Source organism: Hemibagrus wyckioides, linkage group LG22 (assembly GCF_019097595.1).
Source record: "Hemibagrus wyckioides isolate EC202008001 linkage group LG22, SWU_Hwy_1.0, whole genome shotgun sequence".
Taxonomy (NCBI): domain Eukaryota; kingdom Metazoa; phylum Chordata; class Actinopteri; order Siluriformes; family Bagridae; genus Hemibagrus; species Hemibagrus wyckioides.
The window spans coordinates 14,928,038-14,952,619 of NC_080731.1; the positions used below are offsets into that span (position 1 = coordinate 14,928,038).

Consider the following 24,582-nt stretch of genomic DNA (forward strand, 5'->3'; position numbering starts at 1 on the left):
ACCACACCACCAGGCACAGGTGTCGGGCCAAGGAGCATTTACGCTGGATGAGGGACCAGTGGGCCTCAGTGCTGTTCTCTGATGAAAGTCGATTCACTTTGAGCAGAAATGATGGCCGCCAACAATGTTGGAGACGTCAAGGAGAGCGCTATGCCTCAGCCACTGTTGTGGTGGTGTTACAGTCTGGGCAAGTGTGTCTACTCAATACAGAACTGCCCTACATCTTGTGAATTGTACAGTGACAAGCCAATACTACCTGAATAACATCATTAATCCAGTCATTGTGCCCCTGCATGAACAACACAGGCCTAATTTTATCTTCATGGACGACAATGCTCCAGCTCATCGATGTCGCAGAAATAACGTGGTTGCCTCCTCCGTTATTTCTGACTGGTGTAACTCACTTTGCTTCTGTCTCCTGCTATCTTGATCCAGGTGTGCAGTTCCATGTTCTCCGGATCTCTTTTGATCAGGCACACCGTCAGCTTTTCTCATGGATTTAAAAAAAAAATGAAAATATGTGACAGTCTCTTTGACATTTCGGAAATATCATTTTTATTTTGGTAGACCAATAAACCATTCTATCTTTCCTGCTGCTCACTGTGCGCTAAATAATAATCACCAACCAATGAGAGTAATTGTAAACTTAAGAAAGCTGACTGGTCAAAAACATATGTTGAGGACCAATATCTAAAAGTTACCTCTAAGTGTATTTGCATAAACCCACTCAGACTTGCTCGCTGTGTTTCACTCACTCGTTCACACAAGCGTGCGCGCGCACATACACACACGCTGTCCGGTCGCCAGGCACAAGTTAAGGATCGATTAAAATAAATACTGCAAACGCAAAACACGAAAATCGGACATTTTCCGGAGCAGGATCCGGCAGGATCCAGCTCAAATTAAGCAATGCTTTAGCCTTTATCTAGAATAGTGGATCAGTGAGGGTGGGTCGCGAGATGATTTCCAGAAATCAAGTAAACTTTTTAAACTATTAGAAATAGCATGTTTTGGGGGGCGGAGCGATGCAGGTTACCGAGTAGCGGTGTTTGAGTTAGGCTCCGGCTTAATTGTTGAAAATTATCCTGATTTAAGTTGTGTGACAGCCATTGTTTTCATAAACGTGAGCTATAGTGTTTTTTCATGTCACTGGAAAACTTTTGGGGACCATCTTTAGTGAAAATGCTGGCTAAAAGTACGAAAAAACCCGCGGAGAAGAAAGATGGCACGACTCCCCACGAGGCTGAACCGAGCAGTGATCAAACTACCCTACTTACACACGTCGCTACAGATCTAAGTCCTGAAACTAGTAGGGTAGTGGAATTGCTGACGGCTAATATCGCAAGAATGATTGATTCAAAACTAGAGCTGATACTGGAGAAGATACAGGATGTTTCCAAAGAAGTGCAGCGCACTAATAGAGTTGAAGAAGCGGAGCAGCGAATCTTAGTTCTTGAAAACACGTCTACTGGGACTGAGAGTCGGGTTGTGCAAATGGAAAAGATGATTGCTTCCTTAACTGAGTGGCTGGATGATCAAGAAAACAGAGGGCGACGTCGTAATTTGAGGATTATCGGTCTTCCGGAGAGGACGGAGGGTCAGGTGGCGGTTGACTTCATGGAAAAATAGATTCCCGACATACTCCACCTGGAGACGAAAAGCGGGCGAGTGAAGCTAGAACGAGCACATAGGATTGGTGCCCCAGGGACCGAGAGGTACACCCAGCCTATGATCGTTCGATTTCACAACTTCGCAGATCATCAGCGAGCGATGGATGCAGCAAGGAAGCTAAAAGACGTACTTTTCAAGGGGAAGAGAATCCACTTCTTTCAGGATTTTTCTGCGGAGACACAAAGGAAACGCCGCAGATTTGACAACGCTCGGAAAAGACTTCAGGATATGGGACTTCGCTACTCCATAACTTACCCTGCCGTTCTGAGGATAACAACTGATAACTCTGTTAAGGTATTTAACAGTCCAGAAAAAGCTATGGCATTTATTGACTCTGCGCTGCCCGACTATTGATGCGAATGATGTGTCAGTGGCTTGAACACTGTGACTGAGCTCATGTTTTGTTTTTGTTTTTTTGCCAGAATGTTAATGACTTTTTTGCTTAGGTGAAATACAGTTATATTAATGGGCTGTTTTGATTTGGGACTATTTGAAGGCCAGAGCGGGAACAACATTCCTGCATACACAGTCAGGTGTAGGGTCTTTGATACCTCTGATGGTTACTCCCCTATCTCTTTTTCTTATTTTCTTTTTACTTTGGTTTGGGTTTGTTTGCAGGGTTTTTTTTACTGGGCTTTCTTATGTCACGTATATTTGTGTTTGACTGTTTACAGTCTTGTACATAGTTGGGTTTTGATGAAGACCACAGAAGTTTTTACTAAGGTGCTTTTATTTTTGCATCTGGGATATCAACATGAAATGTTTCTACAGACCACAGAAGTTCCTATTAAAATGTTGTTATCTGTGCAGTTGAGATACCAACATCAAATGTTTCTGCAGCAATGGGCCAAACAACTTTAAAAATCTGTTCATGGAATATACGGGGCATGCATCATCCAACCAAGAGGAAAAAGTTATTTCTTTTTTGAAGAATAAAAAGGTGGATATAGCTCTGCTTCAAGAGACTCATATGAAAGATGCAGAGCATTTGAAACTCCAGAGGGACTGGGTGGGCCAGGTATTTTTTGCATCTTTCGCTTCAAATAGTATGGGTGTGTGTATTTTCATTAACAAAAAATTACCTTTTACATTGGACACGTGTATTAAGGACAAGGGGGGGAGATATGTTCTGATAAAAGGTTTACTCTTTGTTGAATATATTTCGCTTATGAATGTGTATATGCCTCCGAACCATCCTCCTGACTTTGTCTAAGGCATTTGGTCAATTGGCTGAGTTTGCCTGTACACAATCCGTAGTGGGGGGTGATCTGAATTGCCTAATGGACCCCCTTGTGGATAAATCCCCTGCAGGTGGGATTTTTCCCTCTAAGTGAGCTAGGCTGGTAGCAAAGATTTGTGCTGATCTGGGATATATTGACGTTTGGAGAATGCTTAATTATGGTGTTAAAGGGTTTACTTATTTTTCAGGGTTTCATAAGACTAGCTCAAGGATCGATTATTTCTTTACCCCTAAAGCTTTGTTATCTTCGGTTGTTTCATGTGAGATTGGTAACATTGCTATTTCAGATCATGCACCATTGTTCATGGAAATTTTACATGGTGATAAAGTGCCTCAATTTGGCAGATGGAGGTTTCACCCTTACTTATTGAAAGACCCTAACTTTGTTTCATATTTCAATTCAGAATTTTAATTTTTTTACATAATTAATAATACATTAGGGGTTCCCCTCTCAATATTATGGGAAACCTGTAAAGCTTTTTCCCGCGGCCTTATTATTGTATATGAGAGTAAGAAGAAACGAGAAGACTTAGAAAAACAGCGGGTGCTGGAGTTGCAGCTGTCTGAGGATGAGGGGGGCTATATGCGAGATTCATCTGATGCCAATCTCAATATTACTTTGGCTGCAAGAGCGGCACTTAATTCCTTTTTTACACAGAAGGCACGTCAGAATATCTGGTTTGTCAAACAAAAGTTGTATGAGTTTGGCAACAAACCAAGTAAATATTTGGCCTCCCTTGTGAAAAAGAAGGCTGACTCACAAAATATTTCATGTATTAAAGATTTTTCTGGCCAGAAAATATTTGATAATAAAAGCATTAATCTCACATTTAAAAGATTCTATGCTGACTTGTATGCTACTGAGAAAATAGTTAATAGGGCTGGACTGATTGAAACATTTTTCTCAAAAATAAATTTACCAAAAATTAGTGATGTACAAAGAAAGGAGTTAAATCAGCCTATAGATAAAGAGGAGCTTTTGGAGGCCTTGCAAATGACACAATCAGGGAAAACGCCAGGACCTGATGGTTTCAGTGTAGAGTTTTATAAAGAATGTCACCCTTTGGTGTTGGGACCGTTGCTCCGGATGTTACATTTCTCTTTTGAACAGAACTCTCTACCCATATCTCTTAGAGAGGCTAATATCAGCCTTATACTTAAAAAAGGGAAACCAGAGGATGAGTGTTCTTCATATAGGCCTATTAGCCTTCTAAACACAGATTTTAAATTGCTGTCTAAGGCCTTAGCTCTGAGATTGGAGAAGATATTGCCAAGTATTATAAAGGCTGACCAAACTGGGTTTATTCACGGACGCTACTTAAATGATGATGTAAGAAGATTGCTTAATATCATACAGTTGTCACAGTATCACAACTTAAATAGCATGGTTATTTGTTTAGATGCTGAAAAAGCATTTGATTTGTTTCTGTTTCATACACTGAAGTTGTTCTAGGTAGGGGACGTTTTTATCCAATGGGTCAAAATAATGTATGATAACCCAGTAGCAGCAGTTATCACAAATGGCAGGCATTCAGAGAATTTTAACCTTGAGAGGGGCACTAGACAGGGTTGTCTGTTGTCACTCCTGCTTTTTGCTATGGTTATTGAACCTCTAGCTGAGGCAGTGAGGTGTAATCCGAATATTTCTGTTTTTTTGGTTAATGGTAAGCAACATAAAATAGCTTTATATGCGGATGACATCCTTTTGTTTGTTACTCAACCGAAGGAATCTATTCCAGTGATTATGGATGTTATTGAACAGTTTAGTAAAGTTTCGGGTTATAAAATTAATTTTTCTAAGTCAGAGATTATGCCTTTGGGAAAGCAAAGGTCTTTCACTACTACAGCTTCGTTTCCTTTTAAATGGGCCAGGAGGGGTTTCACCTATCTTGGTATATTTGTCACTCCACTGTTAAAGCAAATGTATAAGACAAATTTTGACCCACTCCTTCGACGGGTACAGGAGGATTTGGATAGATGGTCTCCCCTGCCATTGTCTGTTAGGCAGGATAGGTTTGTTCAAGATGATAGTGCTGCCGCATTTCTTGTATTTATTCCAAATGATTCCAATTCTCCTAAACTCAGCAACAATTAAACTGTTTCATTTATTTTATTTGGAACCGGAAGAAACCAAGATTAAAACTAGCTAAGATGCAACTCCCTGGGAATAAAGGAGGGCTGGCAGCTCCGGACATTAAGCTGTATCAACTAGCCTCCCAGTTTTGTTATATTTTTGAATGGGTGAAAAATTATCCTGACTCAGTTTGGTTGGATATTGAATCACAGCTTGGTTGATGGTTCTTCAGTCTCACTGGCTTGTCTTCCATTTGCTTTGGGTGGGGAAAAAATACCCGGTGTAGGGCAGAACAAGATTGTCCGTAAATACTTTACGAGTGTGGAAATTAATCAAGAGCTGGGAGGGTAAGGCCAAAATCTTGTCATCTATCACTCCAATACAAGGAAATCCTGATCTTCAGCCTGGGATAACGGTTTTATGTTGTGGAGAGATGCTGGTATAACCACTATAAAAGATCTGTTCGAAGGAGAGGTGTTATCATTTGAACAGTTAAGGGGTAAGTTTAAATTACCCCAAAATAACTTTTTCAGATATTTACAAATTAGGAGTTTTGTGCAGAAGCATGTTGGTCCTGGATTTTCCTGTTGTCCCACTCCAACAGAACAGCTCCTGAATAATAGTTCAAGGAGGTCATTAATTAGAAGAAGCTATGAAGCTCTCCTACAAGGAGCAAAAGCTAATACCGAAGCAATTCAGTCTATTTGGGAACAAGACTTGGGGCTCTCAATTGATGTGGATAGTTGGACCCAAATTTGGCAGTATGTTGGCAACATTTCAATCTGCAACAGGACTAAAGAGTTACAGTACAAATACTTACATCGTCTCCAATTTACTCCATTGCGCAGACATAAATTTAACCCAAATAATTCTCCGCTGTGTTTGAAATGTAAGATAGAGAAGGGTGACTTTGTTCATTGCACATGGAAATGTATACACATTGATTGCTTACTGGGTAGAAATTCATAGGAGATTGAATTTAATATTTAATACAGAATGTGACTTCAATCCACTTTATTTTTTGCTGGGTACTGTTGATAACAATATAAAAAGTGCCTCAAACAAAAAGTTGTTTAATCTACTTACTTATGCTGCCCGTAAGAGTATTCTCCTTAAATGGATTTCTGATAAACCACCAACAGTCTCAGAGTGGCATGAAGTGATATTTGATTTTCTCTCACTGGAATATATTACTTATTGGTCAAAAGGGAAAATAGGTATGTTTTATCAGATATGGACTCCTTTTTTTGGATATATAAGTTCCAGGATTTCACACATTTTTTTTGCGAATCTTGGTAGGTCAGCATGAACCTTAGCCTGTAGTTGTGGCTGTATATTTTATTTTTGTATCTGTGGCCCTAAGTTGTGGTGTGCTTGATTTGTGATCTGTGGTCATTGTTCTATTGTATTGTTATTAGGGATGCCACAATACTCAATATAATATTGAACCGTTCGGTACGACCTCCACGGTTCAATATGCATATGCGAACCGCGGTTTTTCGTTTTTTTCTTGAAAACAATAATAACCATGTGTTTAAAAAAAAAAAAATTTCCTTCATGCGCTCTATTACTCTATGTCCCTCCTGTGTGTGTTTGCCTGCACGGTATGTCTACGTGCTGAGACAGATACACCTCCCCGCGAGTAAATCAGTGAGCAATAAAGTTAGGGGCGGTGACCATGCTTGTGATGCTGGTGTCAGGTTTCACTCTAACCCTGGAGAGCGGTGAAGCAAGACACAAACACGTGGAAGCAGCTTCATGATTCAGATCTGTGGTGTGGGGACATTTGTTGTTGACCATGATGCTGATGAGACAAAAACGGTAAACAAAAAATGACTGTGTTTAAGCACTGTTACACACGTTAGATACTGACATGGAAATACTTCCAACATGACCACACATCTACAGCTCCATCACCCAGAGATATCACTGTGTGGAAGCGGGAGCCTTTTTTTCCGACCTCTACGAAAAAACGCGCAAAAAATTTGAAAATGCTTTGGTTAAAGCACAAAGCCTTGCTCTAATAACAGATAGCTGGAGCTCGGGGGTAACAGAGAGTTATCTCACTGTGACTGGTCATTACAGAGCGGATTGGGAAATAAAGAGTGCCGTCCAAACCCGTCTCCTGTAATAAAGTCATACAAGCGCTAATTTTTATACCTCACTATTTTCAGTACACTTTCATTGTGTTAGTTGATTTTTGCATTTAAGTAAAATAAAGAGAATTGCAACTAAAACCAGTTTTTTTCTTCTTAACATACTTACTGTTCCTGTCATCTAAACAAAGAATAATGGAAAAAAACCTTTAATTTGCCAAGCTATCTGAACCGAGCCGAAAACCGTGGGTAAAAACCACGGTAGGTATTGAACCGTGGGTTAACTGTATTGTTGCATCCCTAATTGTTGTTAAAAAAAAAAAAGAAAAAGCATGTTTTATCCGTAACTAACAAAAGATAAAAAAGTTAATTGTTACATTAAAAAAAACACGCAAATTAAAAAGCCATCAGCCTTACGATTTTCTTTCCGTTCAATCGCGACACCTGCGGTGATTACGACAGATTAACGATACAGCAATAGTGTCAGTTGCATCAGCTCAATTTACAGCACTATGTTAAACATTCCGACATGTGCACATAGGTATTTTTTTCGCTTTAGGCTTAGGATATTATTGGGCTAAAAGTGAGCTAAAAAGTTTGGGAACCCCTGCACTAGGAGACACATTTGACTGAACTAGAGCATTTGAAGCTAAACAGGTCTGAGTGGGACAAGTTTTCCACGCTTCCTTTAGTAGGACCGAAGGATTGAAATTGAAATCCAAAGTGACAAAACTGGGATGTATATAATGGTTAAGGGCACCTTGTGTGGAGAACGTTTCCTGTTTGAATGTCTATGCCTCTTCCCCAGTCGTTTTTCACAGCTATCTTCTCCAAATTTTCTGACTGGCTTTTGCATCCTCAGTAATCACAGGTGACTTAGTGTTTAGATAAGATAAATCACACATAATGGCCCGTTCAAACTTGGTAAAATGTTGCTAAAATATAATGAAATTACAAAAATTCAAATTGGCATTTTAAAGTATGGACAGCTTTACATCCCAACAATAGAGAATACACGTTTCTTTTTTCATAAGCCTTCTCCAAGATAGATAACCTCTTTACATCTAGTCACTCCCTCTGTGACTATGGAGTGTGAAAAATGTTGTCTTGCACTATTGGCAACATAGTACTTTCAGATCATGCTTCAAAGATTCTTGAATTGATTAGTAGGAGAAGCAACAGCTAAAATACTGGCAATTCAGTCATTATTTGGTCAAAGCTCCCTACTTAAAGAATTATTTTTCAGAACAATTTAGAATGTTTTTAAAAGGTAATGATAAAACAGATGTGTCTGCAGGTCTCCTCTGGGATACAGCTTATACCTGTGGCGGTGTTATATCACATGTAGCTAAAAAGAAAAGAAAAAAGGAAAGTCCAGACAAAATTTGAAATAGAACTGAATAAACTAGTAAAAGAACATAATGCCCAACTGAAATTTTGCAGACTTGAAATACTACTGTTACAGTGATTCTGCTGAGTAATGCAGAGAAATCCCTCATGTATTCCAAAAAGAGCCTTTATGAATTTGGCAACAACAAACCAAGCAGGTATTTGATAAATTTGTTGAAGAATAGAACAGATTCACAGACCCTTCCATTTGTGAAAAACCCATCTGGCCAGAAAGTATGTAATAATAAAGAGATTAATACAATTTTCCAGTTGTTTTATGAGAAGCTGTACAAATTGGATGTACAGTGAGGGAAAAAATTATTTGATCCCCTGTTGATTTTGTACATTTGCCCATTGACAAAGAAATGATCAGTCTGTAATTTTAATGGTAGGTGTATTTGAAAAGTGAGAGACAGAATAACAACAAAAAAATCCAGAAAAACGCATTTCAGAAAAGTTCTACATTGATTTGCATTTTAGTGAGTGAAATAAATATTTGATCCCCTATCAATCAGAGAGATTTCTGGCTCCCAGGTGTCTTTTATACAGGTAAGGAGCTGAGATTACAGTAGGAGCACTCTCGGGGAGTGCTCTTAATCTCAGCTCATTAACTGTATGAAAGACACCTGTCCACAGAAGGAAGCAATCAATCAGATTCCAAACTCTCCATCATGGCCAAGACCAAAGAGCTGTACATGGATGTCAGGGACAAGATTGTAGACCTACACAAGGCTGGAATGAGCTACAAGACCATCGCCAAGCAGCTTGATGAGAAGGTGACAACAGTTGGTGTGATTATTCCCAAATGGAAGAAACACAAAAGGACTGTCAATCTTCCTCGGTCTGGGGCTCCATGCAAGATCTCACCTCATGGAGTTTCACTGATCATGAGAACAGCAAGGAATCAGCCCAGAATTACACTGGAGGATTTTGTCAATGATCTCAAGGCAGCTGGGACCATAGTCACCAAGAAAACAATTGGTAACACACTACGCCGTGAAAGACTGAAATCCAGTAGCACCCCCAAGGTCCCCCTGCTAATGAAAGCACATGTACAGGCTCATCTGAAGTTAGCCAGTGAACATCTGAATAATTCAGAGGAGAACTGGGTGAAAGTGTTGTGGTCAAATGAGACCAAAATTCAGCTCTTTGGCATCAACTCAACTCGCTGTGTTTGGAGGAGGAGGAATGCTGCCTATGACTCCAAGAAGACCATCCCCACCGTCAAACGTGGAGGTGGAAACATTATGCTTTGGGGGGTGTTTTTCTGCTAAGGGGACAGGACAACCGCACCGCATCAAAGGGACGATGGACGGAGCCATGTACCGTCAAATCTTGAGTGAGAACCTCCTTCCCTCAGCCAGGGCATTGAAAATTGGTCGTGGATACAAAGAGGAGTGGGCCCAAATTCCTTGAGATGTGTGCAAACCTGGTGGCCAAGTACAAGAAATGTCTGACATCTGTGATTGGCAACAAGGGTTTGTCACCAAGTACTAAGTCATGTTTTGCAAAGGGGTCAAATACTTATTTCACTCAATAAAATGCAAATCAATGTATAACTTTTTTGAAATGTGTTTTTCTGGATATTTTGTTGTTATTCTGTCTCTCACTGTTCAGATAAACCTACCATTAAAATTACAGACTGATCATTTCTTTGTCAGTGGGCAAACGTACACAATCAGCAGGGGATCAAGTAATTTTTTCCCTCACTGCAGATACCTCATCTGAGTCTGATAAGAAGTGCCTCCTGAATGGCCTTAATTTGCCTAGAATATCAAATGAAAAAAGAGAGATGCTTAATAAGCCTATAACTGAAGAAGAATATAATCTATTGTTAAAACCTAATGTAACAATAAGGCTCCTGCACCCGATGGGCTCATCATGGGTTCCTCTTCTACTTAGAATGCTGTCTCAATCTTTCAATTCAGGCAGTTTGCCACAATGTCAAAGACATTAAAAAAAACAGCCAGCAGAAGAATGCACATCCTACCAGCCAATCTCACTATTGAATGTAGACAGAAAGATAATATTCAAAGTTTTGTCCAGCAATACTTCCAGATATTATTTCCACTGACCAGACCAGATTTATTTAAGTACTTGGGGTCAACAGTCCAGAGTAATGGAGAGTGTGGGAAAGAGGTAAAGAAGCGAGTGCAGGCAGGTTGGAAAGGGTGGAGAAAGGTGTCGGGAGTTCTGTGTGATAGAAAAATTTCAGCAAGAATCAAGGGGAAGGTGTACAAGACAGTGGCGAGACCGGCCATGCTGTATGGTTTGGAGACAGTGTCACTGAGACAAAGACAGGAGTCAGAGCTGGAGGTAGCAGAGCTGAAGATGTTGAGGTTCTCTTTGGGAGTGACAAGGTTGGACAGGATTAGGAACGAGTACATCAGAGGGACAGCTCATGTTGGATGTTTGGGGGACAAAGTTAGGGAGGACAGATTAAGATGGTTTGGACATGTCCAGAGGAGGGAGAGTGAGTATATTGGTAGGAGAATGTTGGACATGGAGCTGCCAGGAAGGAGGCAAAGAGGGAGGCCAAAGAGGAGGTATATGGATGTAATGAATGAGGATATTGAAGCTAGTGGGTGCAAGTGTTGAGGATGCAGAAGATAGAAATAGGTGGAGAGAGATGATTCGCTGTGGCCACCCCTGAAGGGAAAAGCTGAAAGAAGAAGAAGACCAGATTTATTTAAGGCCACAATTACTGCAATAATATATATATATATATATATATATATATATATATATATATATATATATATATATATATTAATAATAATATATATAAATTAATAATAATATATATATATCTTCTACAGGTTTTAGACAAACTCAGTTTAGGTAGTAAGACTATAAAATGGGTGATGCTGCTTTATGCATCACTGAAAGCCTCTAATCTTGACCAATGTCATCCAGTCCACAGTCTTTTTACTGAGCAGGGGAACAAGGCAAAGTCGCCCCATGTCCCCACAGGTATTTGCCCTGGCAGTCGAACACAAGTTCAAGTTGGGATCAAAAGAACACAAACACAGAATACAAAAAAAATACAATCTTCATTATTTTTCAACCTCAAATTCAGGTGGAAAAAAATCAGGTATTAAAATTCAGGTGGGAAAAATATGAGCCTTAAATTCAGGTGGGAAAAATATGAGCCTTCAAATTCAGGTCGAAAAATGCAGGTCTTAACATCCGGGCTATTACAGGAGGAGCAATGGATTGCTGATGTTTCGGGCCCGTGTCGCAGTGCACTTTAAAGTGTGCATCCTGCTCCCTGTACAGTTCACTTGGAGGGGAATCACTTTCCGATTGGAACACGGCTCTTGTAATTAATCTGCACCGGAGAAACGGCTCTGAGTGAGAGTGCACAGGGATTGCCGGCTGTGAAGACAATGGACAATAGAAAGACAAAGTCTCAGAGATACCCTCTGATGATTCCACCCTCAAAGAAATAGGACAGAAAAGTCACCAAGAACATGAAGTAGACAAGATACAAGCAGCAAGACAGATTAGAGAATGAGAGAACAATAAGAGAAGAGAAGAGAGGCTGTAAAAAAAAAAGAAGATGCATGTTCTCCCTGTGCTTGGTGGGTTATGCAGAGATTCCAAAGGCATATGCTACACCTGTGTCCTTTTATGTGCTTTCTCAGCAATCCACTGCAATACAATAACAAACCATATAAATTTTACAAAATTTGGAATCTTTCTCTCCCATCTGGGAGACAATTTGAGTTGTCAGACTGTGGGGCATTACTTAAACCTACGTGCAAATGGACATTACTGGGTGCCTTGCTCAGTTTGATTTAGTTGCACATTTATTACTTTATGCTGTTTTGTGCATGTGTATGTGTATTTACTTTACTGTTATCTCTATCTATTATTATTTGCTTTTCCTGGTTTTTGCTCTCAGCTGTGATGGTATGTTTGTTCAGAATAATAAATAAATAATAATAAATAAAATAAAATAAATTATATGTAATTTCTAACAATTCATTATACACATAAGAAGAAACAATGTGTTGGTACTCTTGGCTATTGCCAACAGCCTGATAGTCCTCTAATAACCAGTGTAGTGAATGACAGACAGTTAGAATGGTGATGAAAAAACCCAACTGTCCAACAGATGTAGAATGTGTTCAACCATGAGTAGGTTATTTTTTAGTCTTTCAGTCATGTGAAAATGTAGATGAACAATATTTGAAAGACTTTAAATATAATGCATTCCAATGAAACACCAGTACAAAAGTTTTAATGACAAACTGAGCCCAAAGACTATGAAGTCCTACAATAATTAAATGTAATTTAACCCATAACCATTTATAATAATCCTTTAAGGAACAGTTTGAATATTTTGACATATGTTGGTTTGATTTATTGTTAGTAATATATCTAAATGTAGAGTGGGATACAATTGCTTGAAAGGAGAGATCATAGGGAGGCTTTAGCTAGTTAGTCAGACAGAATAATCAGATCACACGTTCAATGAATAAATAGTGCAAATTCCATACTGAGAAAAACTACAACCACCAATGACATCCAACCAGGATTTCTACCAATCAGTTCAATTCAATTTTATTTGTATAGTACTTTTAACAATGGACATTATCTCAAAGTAGCTTTAGAGAAATCTAAAAATTCTGAAATTAAAAATGGCAAAGTTTAAAATTAAGTTTGTTTTCCCAATGTGTAAGCCTGAGGCAATTTTGGCTTTTGAGCATCTTATAAATCAGTGTAATTTCTCAACTAATTATAGATTTGACAGAGAGAGAGAGAGACAGGGAATATTAGATATGTTTATAATCATGTAATGGTTAAGGACAAAGTGCATTGCATGCAAAGTGCAAGCGGGGACTCCAACAGGACTATGACAACATAACCAAAGGATAGAGCCAGAAGGTGACACAGACATGAGGCTTTCTGGGACAAAATGCAGCCAACCACTCCTGAGTAAACATTTACATTTCTGGCATTTTGGCAAACACCCCTATCCAGAGCAAATTACATTAATCTCTTTAATACTGAGTAGTTGAAGGTTCAAGGCCTTGCTTAAGGGCCCAGCAGTGGCAGCTTGGTCGTTGTGTGATTTCAACTCACAACTGTCCAATCTGCAATCCAACCACTTAACTACCACTGTGAGACATGTTACATGTTAGCTACAACATGTGAGAGTGGGCAGGTGACAGCATCCAAACATCTCATCTCATCTCATCTAGCATTCAACAAAACACTCCCCTTGCCCCTGCTGTAGTCTTTACTACTAGAGGAATTACCAAATAGTCAGCACCTTTTAATCACATGAGGCGTGTCAGATCATAAAAAAAATATAGGATTGCTCAGGAGCATTGAGCACTTTATAGGTCAATGGTATTTTATAATCAATGCAAAATTTTACTGGGAGCCAATGCAGAGTGTGGATAAGAAAGGCGTGATATGTTCATATCTTCTGGTTCGAGTTAAGATCTAGCTGCTGCATTCTGGACTAACTGGAGATTAGATGTCCCCTTATTAACACCAACAATACTTTCTAGTTTATTATGTGGAATAGTATAATCAGTGGTGTCAGAAGCTGCACAAAGGTCAAGTAAAAACCGCAAGTTCCTATGTGGGTATGAGCATAACTGCTGTGCTGCAAACTTTTCTAGGATCTTGGAGATAAAGGGAAGGTTTAATATTGACCTGTAGATGAACAGCTGACATGGGTTAAGGTCAGGTTTTTTAACCAGGGTTTTGATAACCACTAGTTTAAAAGGTTTAGGCACATAGCCAGTACTAAGAGAAGAACTGATTAGTTTTAGCAGCGGTTCAGTTGATAATTTTAGCCAAATATTTATAGAGTTTCAGTCTATAGTCTGTATATATACTATATTCTGAAGTCTCTGCCATGAAACCATTTTGTTTACTGAATAGATCCATGATACAGAGGGTCTGAGAGAACTCAAGCATTGGTAATACACTAAAAGACTGCATTTTCTTGCCCATGATTTTAAAAAATGTATGAGTTCTGTGTTTTTTTTCTATTTGCTGCTGTCTGACAAATTGCTGGCTTACTGAAATACCTTTTCTGCATGAGTGTAGCCTGAGCTAAATCCATATATTCACTCACCTTTCCAGGTTACCCCATAACCTTAACTTGCACAACTTATCTGCTGAGAGAACAAAAACAAGTCTATGTGAGTGCATGAAACATGTTTTACACTGTTGTTTCTATGCAAACAGTTTGAGTAAATATCACTTTAATAAAATGAGTTTTATTGCATTACTTAAACAGTATGAGTATATAAGACAATCACTATGTGTACTTAATTTTGTAACTTTAACAAACTTAAACTATGAGGTTTTACCTAGGGCCACACCCCTGTTGCAGCACTTTTCCAGGTTGTGATTGGCTCAAGACTCAAGACTAGTCTGGGCTTGTTTGTTGGAGGATATTGAGAAAATTGCACATTTTTCTTTATTTCACAGAGTAAATTTGGTCTTTTCTGCAATTTACCTTCTCCTTGGACAAATATGTTTTCTGCCTGGAAATTATCTGCAGTAACATGCAGTTGAAAAAACGACATTTGCATTTTCTGTTATTCACAAGTTTAGACTATAATGACAGTTGACTGCAGTAAAGGCGACAGCATTTTCTTGGAACTTGTTGAGTTGTTTTCTCTGTTAAACTACTCCAAATTGGGAACAGTTGAAACTTTTCTAGTTAGAAATATGTGTACATCTGAATGTGTGTAAATTTGAGGTTGACTCCAATACATACTGAGCATTTGAAAAAAGCATGGTATTTTTACAGTAGCTCTCAACTTATGTTGTTTCACATAAGGTTTGGAAACAGTTATAAATTTTAAATTTATTGAATATTTTTGGACCCTGAAGCTAATGTAATTTAGTGAATAAAACAATTGATTTAACTTTGAAAAGATACATGCCCACATTAGTCTCATTTATTGCCCTACTGTTTTTTGTTCAAAGACACATTACAATGCTTTCTCCTTGTAGAGCACTGAGCCAACAGCCACTAGATGTCTTGTCCTGAGGGGACTTCCAGTCATTCTTGGGGATGATGCATCTATGTTCTTCAAGAGCAGCTCTGTGAGTAACTTTATTTGAATTATTATTGTTACTTAATAATGCCATTTTGCTGTATGTTTTTAATTATTTGGGAAGCTGGGTAATGACAATTAGCATTTATGAAGATGTTTAATTGAAAATGAGTTGATTTTAACTTGATTTGTCTGATAATGTGCCTTTCCTGTTACCAAGAGGTAATAGCTGCATAAATTATGTAAAAATTCAAAGGGCCTGTTTCAATTCAGGAAATCCCCAAATCAATTCTTAATGCACGTGCATATATTTAAATATGGATTCCATGTCTGCAAAACTAGCATTTTAAATAAAATATTGATAACTTATCGAATGATAACCGAATTGAATCAAATCTAAACCATTTAAATAAGAATTTAATGAATCGCCAAATTGGTCGCAAAACCCAGCCCTAGTGTACGTAGTGACGTTTTCTCTTTAATGTCAGGTCACAATGTTGATAAAAGTGCAACATGGAGGGAGGAAGAAGTTTGTTTCTCAGATTTTCTCAGTGCAGGTGAGTTATATGTAGTATTCAGTTAATAAAGAGTAAGTAACAGATAGTAATTAAATATTGCAGTAATTATAGTTATTTAGTAAATAACTATAAATATGTTGTTGATGTTATGGTGTAGTTCAGCAGAAGTTTCTGATACCAGAGGATACAACATTGAAAGTCACAGATGACCAGGGCATAGAAGTGGATGAGGATGTCTTTCCAGAAATTATAACAACCAAAGAAATGTGCTTTTTCATTCACAGTGATGATGGTAGGACATTTAACAATGTTTGTTTTGTTTAATAGATAAGATTCAAACTTTCAAAATAAGCCTGACTCAGAGACTAAATGTGTGCATTTCAGAACTTCCATTTTCTGAAACATCCAAGAACTTCTCAGACCTGACAGAGTTTGGTGCCTCCTCAGATCAGACAGAATATGTTACTCTCACTACCGGTAAGCAGAGTTATATGCAATGTACTTATTTTGTCTGGCCCTGGGAATATTCACCCTGGTACATATGACAGTAGGATGACGTGCCTTATACTGTGTTGTTTTTTGTTATCTTCAGATGTGACTGTCCTGCAGCAAGGGCCCTCCTCCCCATGTCTGACAAGTCTTTTTCAAGCAGTTTAAGCAGCAGTTATTCTGGATCTCAAATGAATCAACCTTTAATGGACAGTGTCCATGCAAGAAATGTAATTTTTATAACTTAATAGATCTTATGCTTTAGACATGAATGTTGATAGAATGTATGTAATGGTAATGTACAATTATTAGATTAAGGTAAATGTTTTTGTTTAAAAAAAACAGCAGGGATGACTGTGATTAAAGAAGAGACTGATTGAAGAGACTGGGAGTTTGAAAGATTCCACAAGGCAGTTAATGGTGAACATTATTGTAGCCCACATGCATGAAAAAGAAGGGTAAGAAGCTTTAAGAAAATATGACTTTATCCTTTTTTAAAAAAAGAAATCTGACAAGAATCTTAAGACAAATGTTTTCACCTTTGCAGCAGAGCTGTTAGAAATGCAACAAAGGAGTTCCATGCTCTTGGGACTGTGTCCCTGAGTCATGAAAAAACTCATACTCTAAAAAAGGATATGTAAGTATGCTTACCGGTCCATAAAAATCTTATATGCTCTTGAACCATTGCAATTGTAGTATTTTATCCAACTTAAGAAACTGCTTTCCCCCAGGAACATTTCTATGACATTCAGAGCAACAAAGGCTTTCTTGAGTGGCGTACAAAGACTGTGCAATGTAAATCCAGAACCTCCTCTATCACAGGACATAGTGGAACTAAAAGGAGGTCCCACATTATCAAGAATGATTGGAACCATAGATTAACAGAAAATGGGAGATGAGTGTATGGAAGCCGTGTTTCTCCTCCACTACACAACTGACCATGACGTAGTGTTCCAAAAGATGAGAGAAACTTTCCACTACCACAAGCAGATTCTCCACGACCGGCAGCACTCAGCTGATGTACTAGAAATGTTTCCTCATTTCTTGGATGTCAAAGGACTGGTAAATATTAAATAAGAATTATGTTACATTAGATGTCTAAATGGTTGTCTTTCCTTTTTTAATTAGATTTTGCAAGACCACCAGTTTTAAAGAAAAAGTAATCAGTGAGGCCAGGAACCTTAAAGAGACTGCTCTTCTCAAACAGCATCTGAAAGCTGCATTGAATGAACGATCTGACACTACCGATGATCCAGGTGATAATCAAAATAGTAAAGTTGTTACTTAAGTCAATCAAGCTTCTGGTTAAAAAGTTTTTTTATTGATTATTTCCCAAAAGCATTTTCCCCAAAAGTCTGATAAAAACACTTAATACAAAGTTATTTCATAAAATATATTCTATTACGGAAGTTCATCAGTAAATTTATGCTTGGTGAATGCTGTTCATAACTATTTACACAAAAAAATCATGATGAGTGTAAGAACATAGTAAGAGTAAAAGAGTAAAAGTCCCCTTGGCTTTGGGCATGTACAGTAAGTATCAAATTTAATAATTTTGTTTGCTCTCCAGCACACAACTAAAATAACTACCCCACTAACATTTCATAATTTTAGAATATTATGATACATAATACATAGGAGTAACTTACAGATGCCACAAACAGACTAGTTTGAAATAACCACTGTTATTTTCTCCAGAATTGGACAGCGACATGTCTTCTTGTCCTGCTGCATCTTCTCACTCCACAACCAGCTGAAAGAAAGCGGCCCAAGAAGATTCGTGTTGGAAAGGCAACAGATCATCTGGTAAAATTTCACAAGGTTCTTTTAGACAACATTGTAGTTAATGCCTATATTCAAACAAACTGTTTATAAAGGGACATTTATGTTGTGTTTCAGTCTTGCTAAAGCCTTGATGATCATCTCCTGACTACTGAAGGAAACCCTCAGCCATATCTTCTTGCCTCAGGGACTTCTAAAGCACAGGTTTTCACCTTTTACATGGTCTTGGACAAAAAACCTTTGCCTTGTCAGTCATGTACATCCTTGGGTGCTTTTGATGAGCTGTCAGAAAATTCAAAGAGCTGAGAGCAAAGCTGTTGAACAAGCAGTAATTGTCGTATTCAACCAAAATGTTAAGTTGTTTCCTCTGCACTTCATCCTTTGGTTCAGCTTTGCTTTTGTTCAGGCACCTCAAACTAATTCATGGAATGTATCCTAGAAAAAATCTGAAATTTGGTCAAGCAGTTTGTTGCTTGCAGTTCTCTAGTTATTCTGGATTTAGGAGACATCTGATTAAGATACATTCTTCAATTGGTGACAGATGTGCTCCTAACAAGACCCCTTCAAGTTATGATAATGAAGAAGACAATTCTCATTCCTTAAATGATGAAATACATCAGGCCCTTCAATATGACTATTTTTCATGTCCACACTTTAAATTTTTCTTTTTACTCTTTCTTTTTTGTGTAAGACAGTCGTAAAAAGCATTTCACTACATGTCATACTGTGTATGATTTTGTATGTGACCAATAAAATTTGAATTTGAATTTGAAATTTGAAGACTCACAAGAAAGATATGTGTGCATCTATTATAGAAAATCTTTTGGGGAGTGGTGTACCAAATACTGTAGTTCTTTCCACAATTGAAAATTTGGAGGAATTTGTGGAAGATCTGCAATTTAATATTAAAAACCATGTTGTAAACCTGCTCCCAGGTAACAATCCATAAAAGTTTGAAAGTTTGGACAACCCTTTCAGCCAATTAAACACTGACACCAAATGGAAGAAATGGGGAGTAGTAGAGCCAGTTGAACTACGCCTTGGTGTTAGGTATGATACCAGATGAAATTACAAAACTGGAACTTATGAACAAGTTCCTGTTAATGATAAATAAATTATATATTCCAATTTTGAAAAAAATCCAGTTTATTTTCAGAAATGAAAACATTTGTGAGATTATGCAAATATGTACTCATTCTGACATATATGAAGACTTCTGTGATGGTAGCTACTTTAAAAGTCATCCTTTATTTTCGACTAATAAATTTGCTCTCCAAAATCTAGCCATGGGGTCACAGTCCAGTGACTTCTGTGCCGGTCCCAAGCCCAGATAAATAGAGAGGGTTGTGTCAGGAAGGGCATCCGGCGTAAAACATTGCCAAATTTAACCATGCGAATCGTCACTAACCTCACTAACCTCTTTTTTGGCATCAAGAGGAAAAGCCTGCTCAGTACTGCAATATTTTAATACTGCTGAATACTGTGGTTGACATCATGCACAATATTTTGGAAGGGGTTGGTCAATATGAGATCAAACTACTTTTTGAACATCTCATTGAACATTTCATCTGTAAAGAAAGCTTGTTAAACATGATGCTTTTAATTATGGCTATTTTGGAAACTAAGAACAAGGCAACAAATATTAACCTTGACTGTGGATGGAATAGGCTTAAATGCATCGCAAACACTGTGTTTAGTCACAAACATAGACCTTTGATATTTGGCGACCTAGTACCAGAGGATGATTTGCACTGGCGCTTGTTGCTCTTGTTGTTAAACATCATAAACATTGTGTACTCATACTGTATCACTGAGGGGATGACAGTGTATTCAAAGCACCTTATTGTTGAACATTATCAACTCTTCAAAGAACTGTACCCATCAAAAAAGTTGCTTCCAAAATATAATTTTATGGTCCACTACCCAAGGTGCATTAGAAGGACTGGACCATGCATTCATATCTGGATCTGAGATTTGAAGCAAAGCACAATTTTTTTTAAAAGATTCTGTGAAGAACTTCAAGAATTTAACAGTATCACTTGCAAATAAACACCAGTTTTCAGTAGCATATCATTGGGAATGCTTGTCTTTAAAAGCAGATTAGTCTGGTCCAGTCAAAATGTGTTCATTTGAGACACTTGAATTTTCAGAAAATATAAGTGCATCGATCTATGTTGATTCACAAGCCACTGTCAATCTCACAAAGTGGGTAAGATGTGGTGTTGAGTATCATGTTGGACTCTTTGTTTGCACAGGTACTGATGAAAACATGCCACTTTTCAACAAAATAACCTCAATCATTTTACATAATGGTTAAAGTGTTTTTTGTTTTGATTGAACATGAATCACTTTCATGCATTTCACTTGAGTGAAAACATACCAAGGAACATAATGTTTATAGAAAGGGAAAGATTAAGACATTTCAAATCTTTTGATGCCCAAATGTCATACTGGTGTGATTCACAGTTTTTTGTTGTGTCAGAGAGTTGTATTATCTGATTTCTTACTGAAATGAGTTCACTGTGAAGTTCTTCCTTGTTACTTTATCTGATGTTTAAATGTTTACCTCAACCTAGGTTACACAATCCTACTGCACTACTGTTTTTATAATCCTGCAGGCTTGATTTTATATAGTGCAGTGATGTGTTGACAATGTTTTATACAATTTTATACGAAACATCTTTAGTTTACTCTGTTAGCTGCATACATGTATTAAATGTAAATGTTTTGCAATTTGCTGCAATTAATTTCAAAATATGTCCATGCATGGAATTTGTAAATCTAATGTATGGATTTGCTCAAATAAAAGCTGTAAGTTGAAGTTAATATGGTGTTCAGTGTAGTCATTTTCACATAAAATATGTTGTGTTAACTCAGTAATGAGTAATGTTAACTCTAGGAAGTGCTAAATTAAACATTTTTAGGTGTTGATTTTTAACACTGGTAGTACATCTTATAATTAACTCAATTTTAGAGTTACAATTAATCTCCATAAGGTTAGTATTTTAACTCCAAAAAGAGTTACATTTTAACTCTGAAAAAGTGTCAAAAATTCAACTGCAAGAGTTATGTTAACTGCTGGAGTCTTTATGATGGTTACGCATGATTGAGTTGATTTTAACTAACAGGGAGTTTATTCCAAGTATCAGAATTTGCTGTGTGGTTTTAGATCTTGTAGTTCATAAAGAGCATCATCATCAGTGGTTGAACAAATCAATTTGTTGCTTTGTTCCTTTCAATAAAATGGGAAAAAAAGGTATTGCATTGTGTGGTCATTCATAAAAGAAAAAGCAAACTGAATTGGAATTTTGCTATCCCAATTATTTTAGTACAAATATGATTTAAGTGTATTTGACCTAAAATATTAAGTTCTGACTATTTTGCATTTAAACTGACTCTACTTAAACAGTTAAAAAATTTTCTACTGTCAATTACTTAAAGCAATTAATTGTATATGAATATTTCTTTGGAATGTTTTAAATTTAAGTTGACTCTACTTAAACAAATTAATTTTTTTCCACTGTCAATTACTTAAATCATTTGAGGCGATCACTTGACTCAGATGGTTTAAGTACAATCAACTTTTCCAGGTTTACATTATGCATTAAAAATAAATAAATAAATAAAAAAAATATGAAACTAAATAGGTAAAACTGATACACCACCTCAACCACATTATTTCAGCTATGCTAGCAAGCCAACTCTCAAAAACACAAGATAAGAGAGTTAGTTTAGTAGCTTAATGCTATTAAGTGCTTGGGCAATGCTTCAAAAGAGGGTGACCACCAGTGAACCAGTGCCCCCCAAAAAAGGCAAAAATCTATAGTATACCAAGTAAATCCTATTGTTTGTTATTTTTAACTTCAATAAAGTCAGTTGTAATCAAATAAAAAAAAAGCACATGTTTGTTTAATGAACTTTTTTGTCATCCCTATATATATCCATTAAATTAAATTTATTTAATTACCAGCATTTCTTTTTTCAAGTGTTTTCATAAAACTAACACAAGTTTATAAAATATATCTAATCAATTTTAAAAACACAGAAACATAAATGTCATCCAAGGGTGTAACTTTGGTTTGAGAAATGGGGGGAACACAAAATGTGGAAAAAAGGTTTTCAATTTAAATCCCATTTCCTGCATTTACATACATTTTATTTATGGCACGTTGTCTTGTGGTTAGCATGTTTGCCTCACACGTTCAGCACCTGCTCATTTTGTGTGTGGAGTTTGCATGTTCTCCCCATGCTTGGTGAGTTTCCTCTGGGTGCTCCAGTTTTCTCACACAGTCCAAAAATATGCTGATTGGAGTCTCTAAATTGCCCGTAGTGTGTGTTTGTGTGCGTGAATGAGTGTGTGTGTGCCCTGTGATGGGTTGGCACTCCGTCCAGAGTGTATCCTACCTTGATGCCCGATGACACCTGAGATAGGCACAGGCTCCCGTGACCTGATGATAGATAGGTCTCATCAGCTGAAACTCAATCCCAGCAAAAGCAAACTGCTGTTCATGGCGACCAGTGCTCGCAATCTTGGGGTAACCATAGATAATAAACTGTCCTTTTTCTCACACATTGCTAATTTGACACGCTCGTGGCGTTTTTTTTCTTTATAGTACCATAAAGATTATGCCATTTTTATCCACATAGGTGCTTGTTCAGTCTCTTGTCATTTCAAGACTGGACTACTGCAACTCTCTGCTGGCAGATACCTCTGAGTGCCTCTCAAATGATCCAAAATGCAGCTGCACAATTTGTTTTCACCCTCTAAGTTCTCACACACCACCACACTGCTACACTCATTGCAGTGGAGCCCTTGTAGCTGCACACATCACATTTAAAACACTGATGCTTGCTTACAAAGCCAAAAATGGACTAGCAGCCTCTTACCTCAAAGCTCTTATCACTCCCTGCATTGCACCGAGCCCCCTCAGATCCTACGGCATTATTGTAAATCACAATTATATCAATAATAAAATGTATTATTATAATATAATATATTATAATATACTTTATGATATTATAATATACTTTATGCCATGGGATTTGTCAATTATCTACATAACACACGCCTGCAGGATGTTGAATTCTCATTATTAATATTTCTGAAAGGTCTTGTCTCATATGCCTGAATGGACATGAATGGGATTCATTGGCCATGTACTTTAACAAGCTCAAGACATTTGCTTCCTGTACAAGAACTACTAACATAAATATCCAGAATGTATGTATAGTTTACAAGCAATAAAGTTATTAAGATATGTAATTCTTTTGCTCTGAAATGCTTCAACAAATCTAATATTCAGAGTTTGTCGTATTTTGCACTGTGATATTTCTCAGTTATTTTCTCATATTTTATGTTTATTTTATTGACTTATATCACATAAGTCAATGAAGTGTAATGCCTTTACTCAGGAGTGCTTTAATAAACCCAGTATTATAGTTTGATGTATTTTGTTCTGTGATATTTATCAAAATTAAGTAACACTCTATCTGCATGGAATCCTTAAAATAAAGTTTGTTTCATCAAAAGTATATTTGTGTAAGAATGCTTTGTCTCCCTATATTCCATTTGTTTACATTTATCATACATCTTTATGACTTATGTCTGAAAGTTACTTTTAATTTTAAATTTTTAAAAAGTTACTTTTTAATTTTTGAGGACGACGAAAGCTTGTTTAATATTTCTGCTGCCTTAACATGATCTGATATCATTGTTGTGCTATGGTCATGTCCTTACAGAGTAATCTGACGGTTATTAACACCCACGTAAATGTACAAGACCTGGAGGAGAAGTTTTGTGAAAGGCTGGTGTTCATGACAAATGTTTGCTCATTTACTTGGCCCAGCAGAGGGGTATCAGGCCTCACCTACAGTCTATAAATATTTGTGTTTACTAATGAAGAAATATACTACAGGTGTTGATTTTATTAATTAAAGTAGATCTATTTGGGAAAAAACATAAAATAGGTAACACTTGATAAAAACAAGAGTGTAGCGAGTATGATTGAACATGAATAAGAATAATACCTCAATAAAAATTAGGAGTGTCTACAATATATACACGGTGGTTTAGTGGTTAACATGTTTGCCTCACACCTCCAGCATCCTGTGTTTGTGTCTCATGCCTGTTCACTGTGTGTGCATGTTTGCATTTTCTCCCCGTGCTTGGTGGGTTTCCTCCAACAGTCCAAAGACATGCTTCTAGGCTGATTGGAGTGTATGATTGAACGAATGTGCTCCAGTTTTCTCCCACAGTACAAAGACATGCTAAATTGCCTGTAGTGTGTGA

General features: G+C 37.3%; 1 long non-coding RNA gene across 3 annotated transcripts; it reads left to right on the plus strand.

Moving 5' to 3' along the window:
- Positions 1 to 932: 932 nt before the first annotated feature.
- Positions 933 to 21,091, plus strand: LOC131343808 (uncharacterized). 3 transcript variants are annotated; one of them, XR_009203177.1, is made up of 12 exons: positions 934 to 1,965; positions 15,461 to 15,553; positions 15,993 to 16,061; positions 16,180 to 16,314; positions 16,407 to 16,499; positions 16,615 to 16,741; positions 16,857 to 16,969; positions 17,059 to 17,148; positions 17,243 to 17,531; positions 17,640 to 17,767; positions 18,210 to 18,317; positions 18,411 to 21,091. It is a non-coding gene; the product is annotated as an uncharacterized LOC131343808 (long non-coding RNA). The 3 variants fall into 3 exon arrangements; XR_009203176.1 differs by having other exon boundaries at positions 933 to 1,965; positions 17,243 to 17,767; XR_009203178.1 differs by lacking the exon at positions 17,243 to 17,531 and having other exon boundaries at positions 933 to 1,965.
- Positions 21,092 to 24,582: the final 3,491 nt, after the last annotated feature.